Source organism: Malaclemys terrapin, chromosome 21, assembly GCF_027887155.1.
Source record: "Malaclemys terrapin pileata isolate rMalTer1 chromosome 21, rMalTer1.hap1, whole genome shotgun sequence".
NCBI lineage: Eukaryota > Metazoa > Chordata > Testudines > Emydidae > Malaclemys > Malaclemys terrapin.
In genome coordinates, this window is record NC_071525.1 from 403828 (window position 1) to 411637 (window position 7810).

At 60.0% G+C, this 7810-nt stretch overlaps 1 long non-coding RNA gene across 1 annotated transcript; it reads left to right on the forward strand.

The window, feature by feature from the left end:
• The first annotated feature begins 3281 nt into the window (after positions 1-3281).
• On the forward strand, positions 3282-6397 carry LOC128827160 (uncharacterized). The gene is made up of 3 exons (XR_008442940.1): positions 3282-3389; positions 4257-4366; positions 6159-6397. It is a non-coding gene; the product is annotated as an uncharacterized LOC128827160 (long non-coding RNA).
• Positions 6398-7810: the final 1413 nt, after the last annotated feature.

Sequence of the window (7810 nt, forward strand, 5' to 3'; positions counted from 1 at the left end):
AGCGGCGGCTCGGCCCAGCCAGCGGCGAGCCGGGGGCTCGCAAGGCCGGTGCTGCCCCCTGACGGGAGCCCGGAGACTGCAGCGGGGAGGGAGGCGCCGAGCGGGGACCAGCCCCTGCCGGGCAGCGGGGAGGGAAGCGCCCAGCCCCCGCAGCGGGGCATCCTCCGTGAAGGAGAATCTCAGCTTCCTTCTGTTAAAAAAAATCCTTTCTGTCCCTTGCCCTTGAAACCCCCAGTGAAAGCTCCTATTGCAGTTCTGGGGAGGGGGGAGCTTGGCTGAGTCCTGCACCCCCAGACCCAGGCCCCTTTGGCCTAGGACATAAGAATGGCGACACTAGGTCAGACCAAGGGTCCATCTAGCCCGGTATCCTGTCTTCCGATAGTGGCCAAAGCCAGAGGCTTCAGAGGGAATGAACAGAACAGGGCAAGTAGCCAGTGCTCCATCCCCTGCCTCCAGTCCCAGCTTCTGGAAGTCAGAGGCTAGGGACACCCAGAGCATGGGGTTGGGGGTCCCTGCTCATCTTGGGTAAGAGCCACTAATGGACCTGTCCCCAGGAACTTGTCCAGTCTTTTCTGAACCCAGTTGTACTTTTGGCCTCAACAACATCCCCTGGCAATGAGTTCCACAGGTGTGTTGTGTGAAGTACTTCCTTGTGTGTTTTAAACCTGCTGCTTGTTAATTTCATTGGGTGACCCCTGGTTCTCCTGTTATGTGAAGGGGTAAATAACACTTCCCTCTTCGCTTTCCCCACACCGGTTGTGATTTACAGCCCTCTGTCATATCCCCCTTAGTCGGCTCTTTTCCAGCCTGAACAGTCCCAGATTTAATCTCTGCTCATACGGAAGCTGTTCCATTCCGCTGATCATTTTTCTTGCCCTTCTCTGCACCTTTTCCAAGTCTAATATATCTTTTGTGAGATGCGGCAACCAGAACTGCAGGCAGTGTTCAAGGTGTTGGGTATCAGGGATTTGTATTGTGCCATATGATATTTGGTGTCTTATTCTCTATCCCTTTCCTAATGGTTCTGAACATTCTGTTCACTTTTTTGATGGCCGCTGCACACTAAGGGGATGTTTTCAGAGAACTACCCACACTGACTCCAAGATCTCTCTCTTGAGTGGTAACAGCTAATTTAGACCCCAACATTTCAGACCCTATTTCTTCGCCTTTTGCAGGCTGCCACCCCACTTTACAACAGAAAAAACTTGTAGGACTCCGCTCCCCTAAAGCTCCCAATCCTGACCAGCCCATCCCTGGCCCCACACAGATGTGCACGGCCCCGCCAGTAACACATCTGAGCTCCATGACTGACTGGTCTGGGAAGGGCGGGACTCCTCTTCTGACCCCCTGGAGCCTGGCTTACAGGAGAGGCCAGTCCAGGGCTCTTGGGCCCAGACACCCCAGTCCCCAGTGCTCGCTGCCCTGTCAACCATACAAAACAGAATGGTGCTGGTGCCCATCTGGGCCTGGGAGTCACACCCTCGGTGGTATTGCCCTTCACTGAACTCTGGACATGGAGGGAGCAAGGGGCCATGAGTGGCAGGACAAGGCGGGTCTCCACTGCTGCCTGCCCAAGGCCAGCTCCACCCTCCTCTCCCATGGGGTGTCTTGAGCTACAGAGGTCAGAGGTGGCACGGGAACCCCACGAGGCTGGGATGCTCCTGGGTTGGAAGCCAGAAAGATTCCCTCACCCCCCTCCCCGCACACCACCTGCCCATCCTAGCAACCAGTGCCTAGCAGCAGTGGGGGCAGGGGCTGGTCCCAGGCAAGGCCCCATAGGGCAGGGTCAGGTTGGCGCATGTTTTGAGTGGGGTCATGGCTGGCCTTGAGGGGGTGTGTGATAGGGGTTGGGTCATGGTTGGCTTGTGTGTGGGGGGGGGAAGTTAACACAGTTAGCCTGGGGGTGAGGTTTCCCAGGGCAGGGTCACAGTTGGCCCGTGGGTGGGGTTTCCCAGGGCAGGACACGGTTGGCCCGGGGGGGGGGTCCTAGGGCAGGACACGGTTGGCCCATGGGGGGGCGGTTCCTAGGGCAGGACACTGTTGCCCCGGCGGGGGGGGTGTCCCAGGGCAGGACATGGTTGGCCTGTGGGGGGGGGTCCTAGGGCAGGACATGGTTGGCTGGGGGGGGGTCCTAGGGCAGGACACGGTTGGCCCAGGGGGTTGGGGTGGGGTTCTAGGGCAGGACACAGTTGGCCCGGGGAGGGGGGTCCTAGGGCAGGACACGGTTGGCCTGTGGGGGGGGCGGTTCCCAGGGCAGGACATGGTTGGCCCGTGGGTCCTATGGCAGGACATGGTTGGCCCGTGGGGGGGAGGGGGCGGTTCCCAGGGCAGGACATGGTTGGCCTGTGGGGGGGGGGGGTCCTATGGCAGGACACGGTTGGCCCGGGGGTCCTATGGCAGGACACGGTTGACTCGTGGGGGGTGGGAGGCGGTTCCCGGGGCAGGACACGGTTGGCCCGTGGGGGGGGGGCGGTTCCCGGGGCAGGACACGGTTGGCCCGTGGGGGGGGGCGGTTCCCGGGGCAGGACACGGTTGGCCCGGGGAGGGGGGGGGTCCTAGGGCAGGACACGGTTGGCCCGTGGGGGGGGGCGGTTCCCGGGGCAGGACACGGTTGGCCCGTGGGGGGGGGGGCGGTTCCCGGGGCAGGACACGGTTGGCCCGTGGGGGGGGTCCTAGGGCAGGACACGGTTGGCCCGTGGGGGGGGGTCCTAGGGCAGGACACGGTTGGCCCGTGGGGGGGGGGTCCTATGGCAGGACACGGTTGGCCCGGGGGGGGCGGTTCCCGGGTCAGGACACGGTTGGCCCATGGGGGGGGTCCTAGGGCAGGACACGGTTGGCCCGTGGGGGGGGGGCGGTTCCCGGGGCAGGACACGGTTGGCCCGTGGGGGGGGGGCGGTTCCCGGGGCAGGACACGGTTGGCCCGTGGGGGGGGCGGTTCCCGGGGCAGGACACGGTTGGCCCATGGGGGGGGGCGGTTCCCGGGGCAGGACACGGTTGGCCCGTGGGGGGGGGGCGGTTCCCGGGGCAGGACACGGTTGGCCCGTGGGGGGGGGGCGGTTCCCGGGGCAGGACACGGTTGGCCCGTGGGGGGGGGCGGTTCCCGGGGCAGGACACAGTTGGCCCATGGGGGGGGTCCTAGGGCAGGACACGGTTGGCCCGTGGGGGGGGGGCGGTTCCCGGGGCAGGACACGGTTGGCCCGTGGGGGGGGGCGGTTCCCGGGGCAGGACACGGTTGGCCCGTGGCGGGGGGGCGGTTCCCGGGGCAGGACACGGTTGGCCCGCGGGCCATTTGGAGGGGGGGGCTGGGTTGCCGGGTTCTCCTTTGCTTGTCCAGCTGCAGAGCGCGGGGCGGGGGATGGAGCCCGGGGGCCCCCAGGCGGGGCTGAGAGGTGAGGGGAGGGGGAGTCTCTGGTGTCCTCCCCCCCACGTCCGTGCAAAGCGCTTGTGAGAAGCCGAACTCAAATCATGACTTTGCACTGATGTTAGTGCCGAGCATGGGGTGTGATGTGCCCCCCCCCCGCACGGAGGGGGTGGGAGTGGGGTGTGATGTGTCCCCCCCCACCCGCACGGAGGGGGTGGGAGTGGGGTGTGATGTGTCCCCCCCCACCCGCACGGAGGGGGTGGGAGTGGGGTGTGATGTGTCCCCCCCCCCCGCACGGAGGGGGTGGGAGTGGAGTGTGATGTGCCCCCCCCACCCGCACGGAGGGGGTGGGAGTGGGGTGTGATGTGTCCCCCCCCACCCGCACGGAGGGGGTGGGAGTGGGGTGTGATGTGTCCCCCCCCACCCGCACGGAGGGGGTGGGAGTGGGGTGTGATGTGTCCCCCCCCCCGCACGGAGGGGGTGGGAGTGGGGTGTGATGTGCCCCCCCACCCGCACGGAGGGGGTGGGAGTGGGGTGTGATGTGTCCCCCCCACCCGCACGGAGGGGGTGGGAGTGGGGTGTGATGTGCCCCCCCACCCGCACGGAGGGGGTGGGAGTGGGGTGTGATGTGCCCCCCCTGCACGGAGGGGGTGGGGTGTGATGTTTGCCCCACAGGCTGAGAGGGGCTGGTGAGTGGTGAAGGGGGCTGAGGGAGGTAGAGGGGCTGGTGAGTGGTGAAGGGGGCTGAGGGAGGTAGAGGGAGGTGCTCCCTACACAGGGTGGGGTGTGATGTGTGCCCCACAGGCTGAGAGGGGCTGGTGAGTGGTGAAGGGGGCTGAGGGAGGTAGAGGGGCTCCCCTTTTGCTCCCCAGCAATTCTGACCTGTCTCTTGCAGGCTTTGAAGAGGCCGTTGCTGAGCTGTCCCAGGAGCTGGGAAGACTGGCCCAGAACCTGCAGGCGCTGACCCAGTACCAGGCCACCCTCCTCAGTGTCAACAAGAGCCTGGTGAGGAGCTTCCTGCTGCCTCCCCTCCCTTTCCCCAGTTGAGGGTAGCCTGTGCAAACCCCACCTCCTCAGATCAGCTTTGGGTCTGCTAAATACCACATGCAGTTTAATTTCCTAACATGAACCTCACGAGAGCAGGTTCTCCACAGGTGTGCTGGGTAGGGGCACAATGCCAGGGGCACCCAACAAGTGCAGGGATGGAATTATCTGTCCTACTACCCTCACCCCCGACCCTCTCATGGCTCTGCCACTACTTGCGCTCTGTATGTGTGTATTGAGATCTCCTCAATATATGTTCCACTCTATATGCATCCGAAGAAGTGGGCTGTAGCCCACGAAAGCTTATGCTCTAATAAATTTGTTAGTCTCTAAGGTGCCACAAGTACTCCTGTTCTTTTTACTTGCTGTGTGATCCTGGGTAAATCACTGAGTTTCTCTGCCCCAGAGTTTGCCTATTTGTTAAACTAAGTCATTGATCCTGCCCTGACAGCGAGGGGACTCTGGAATTAGTTGTTAGGGTTCTTGGGAGATGCAAATGTTACACAGCAAGTTACTCAGTTTCAGTTACCCCAAACTTGATTCTGTAAGCAAAGGGAGATTCCCCTGGGACTGGGCAAACATCTCACTCACAAAGAACCCATCCACTGAGAGAGAGACAGTTGGTTTTCTTCCCCATAAGCTCTGCCTGTTTCTCTGACTGGGTCATTCCAGTACCCTGTATTCCATAGTGACTCCGACTAGGAGCCTAAACCCACATTTTGCACATCTTGAAAGTTATATCCCAAATTATCCTTCTGTGGAGTGGGTTTGGACTAGCTGCAGATGAGGGAGGGTAAGAGACTGTGTTTGGGACTTCACCTAACCCTAATGACAAATGGAAATGGAAAGACCACAGACCAAAGCAGACATTTCTTGCCTCAGCTCTGTCTGCTTTTGTAAAAGGGGGAGAAAGAGACACAGCCATTGATTCTGGAGAGGGCAGGGGTTCACTCTAATGTGATATAAAATACAGAAGGAAAACTGTGTGACAAAGTGGGAATGTTCTTAATGTTTTCTCTGAATACTGTGTGGGTGCCTCAGTTTCCCCTATGCTTTTCTTGGGTATCTAGGTGGGGGGGATCAGGGTGCGTGATTGTTGCAGAGCCCAAAAGGGCCCCTGTGATACTGTCTGCACAGAGAATAGCCGACACTCTGTCTCCTGGCAAGTAATGGCCTGGGCCCCTCCTCTACAAAGGTGCCAACTGAAGGTGTTGGAGAACAAAGGGATCAGATGACCTCCTGGCCCGGGAAAGAGACAAAGGCAGAGGAGGGGCTGGAAGAGTTTCAGTTTGGAGCTGGCTGGGAAGATGGAGGGGAGGCCAGACAGACCTCCTGGCCTCCCTGCCCCCCCAATTGACCTGACTGGGGGTGGGGGGTCCTGTTATCTGTACCTGCAAGACCTGTCTTGGACTGAGTTCCTGCCGTCTAAATAAACCTTCTGCTTTACTGGCTTGGCTGAGAGTTATGGTGAATCGCAGGAAGCCGGGGGTGCAGGACCTTTTCTCACCCACACTCCGTGACAAACTACAGGCCAGCTATCCAAATAACCTGCTTTGTTTAAGAAAGCCCCAGGCTTGCAATGCCTTGGTGCATGTGGTTCTCATTCCTTGCTCTGCTGTCCCAGGGCTGAGTCTGTATGGGTACTGGAGGTGTTCACATTGGTTTGTACAAATGGGTTGTTCTCGCAGTGTTAGCTTGGCACTTTGTTACGCAGACTAACCTCTGTGACTAACCTCTTCCTCTCCCACCATAGTGCTCATGGATGGAGAACATCAATGAATTATCCAAGCATCGGAAACGTCTTCCCACATTTGCAGCCCCTGGAAAGTGAGCTGGGAATTGTCTGGTAGATTGCACAGTGCCCAAAGCGGAGAATGTCTGAATTTATGTTGATCCCTGTGATAAGGGAAGGGAGCAAATCCCTCTTTGAGTCTTCAGTGAGCCCTGTGGAAACTGTTATTGGCTGAATAAACAGAACAATACCCCATTAAACCGGGTTGGTTCCTTTTTTTAAAAAGTCATGTGAGAATTCCAAGCTGTGGCTGAAGGCTGACTGCAGCAGGTGAGCTGGGCCTTGTTACCTCTGACTCAAGGGCCCTGTAGCTTCCACTGTTTCTAAGGAATCTCAGCTATTAACCTGGCTGGCTCAGAATGGTGCCCGGTGCCCCCTCCACAGGCAGAAGCAGCCACTGTGGGAAGGTGACAGCCCTGAATGCTCTGCCTGCCCCTTTGTCTTTATTTACAATCTGGTTTGCTGCTTCCCCCAAAGAGGGCAGGTTCCTGAGGGAGAGGCTCGGTTGCGGAGGACCCAATGGCAATACTGGATTCTCTTTGCTGTTCAATGGGAAGTCCATGCTCATTTCTCATCATTGGGATTAGGTTTTCTCTGTCTGGATACTAGTGTCGGCCACGTCTCAATATCGATTCTGTTGTACAGGTTTCTTACTGGCTCCTTGTGGGGTTTGTACTGGGCCCCAGCTCTGGGTTGTGAACTGCAGGTGTTGGGGGGCAAGACATGGAGTCGGTCTAGGGGATATAAGTGGAAGGGAGGTTGGAGTTGGGGGAGATGGGAGAGTAGTGGACATGTGGAGGCCTTGGAACAAGAGAGAGAGAGTAGAAGTTGGGGGGTGGAGAGCTGGATCTGGGGGACTGTGAGGATGGTAGATGTGAGAGCAGGGGGGCTGTAGTGACAGTAGGTGGAGGGACTGTAGGTAGGGAGACAGGGCTGCCCAGATGATTCAGGGGGCCTGGGGCAAAGCAATTTTGGGGGCCCCTTCCATAAAAAAAAGTTGCAATACTATAGAATACTATATTCTCGTGGGGGCCACTGTGGGGCCTGGGGCAAATTGCCCCACTTGCCCCCCCCCCGGGCGGCCCTGGAGGGAGGTGGGGGAGGTCTGTAGGGAGGAAGATAGAGGGAGGTGGGGCTGGAACTGGGACCATCTGTAGCGGGGGGGGGGGAGGACGACTGTAGGAGATGTGGGGGCTGTAAGGAATAGGATTGGGAGATGGGGGGGCTGTAGCTCGGGGGCTACAAGGGTGGGGTGGGGGCTGTAGGGACACAGGGAAGTGGGGGAGGGGCTATAGAGGTGGGAGGCTGCAGGGACACAGAAGTGGGGCTGCAGGGACACAGGAACATGGGGGTGGGGCTCTAGAGGTGGGGGGCTACAGGGAAGTGGGGGTGGGGCTATAGAGGTGGGAGGCTGCAGGGACACAGGGAAGTTGGGCTATAGGGGGCTGCAGGGAAGTGGGGGTGGGGCTCTAGAGGTGGGGGGGCTGCAGGGACACAGGGAAGTGGGGGAGGGGCTCTAGAGGTGGGGGGGCTGCAGGACACAGGAACATGGGGGCGGGGCTCTAGAGGTGGGGGGCTACAGGGAAGTGGGGGCAGGGCTATAGGGGTGGGGG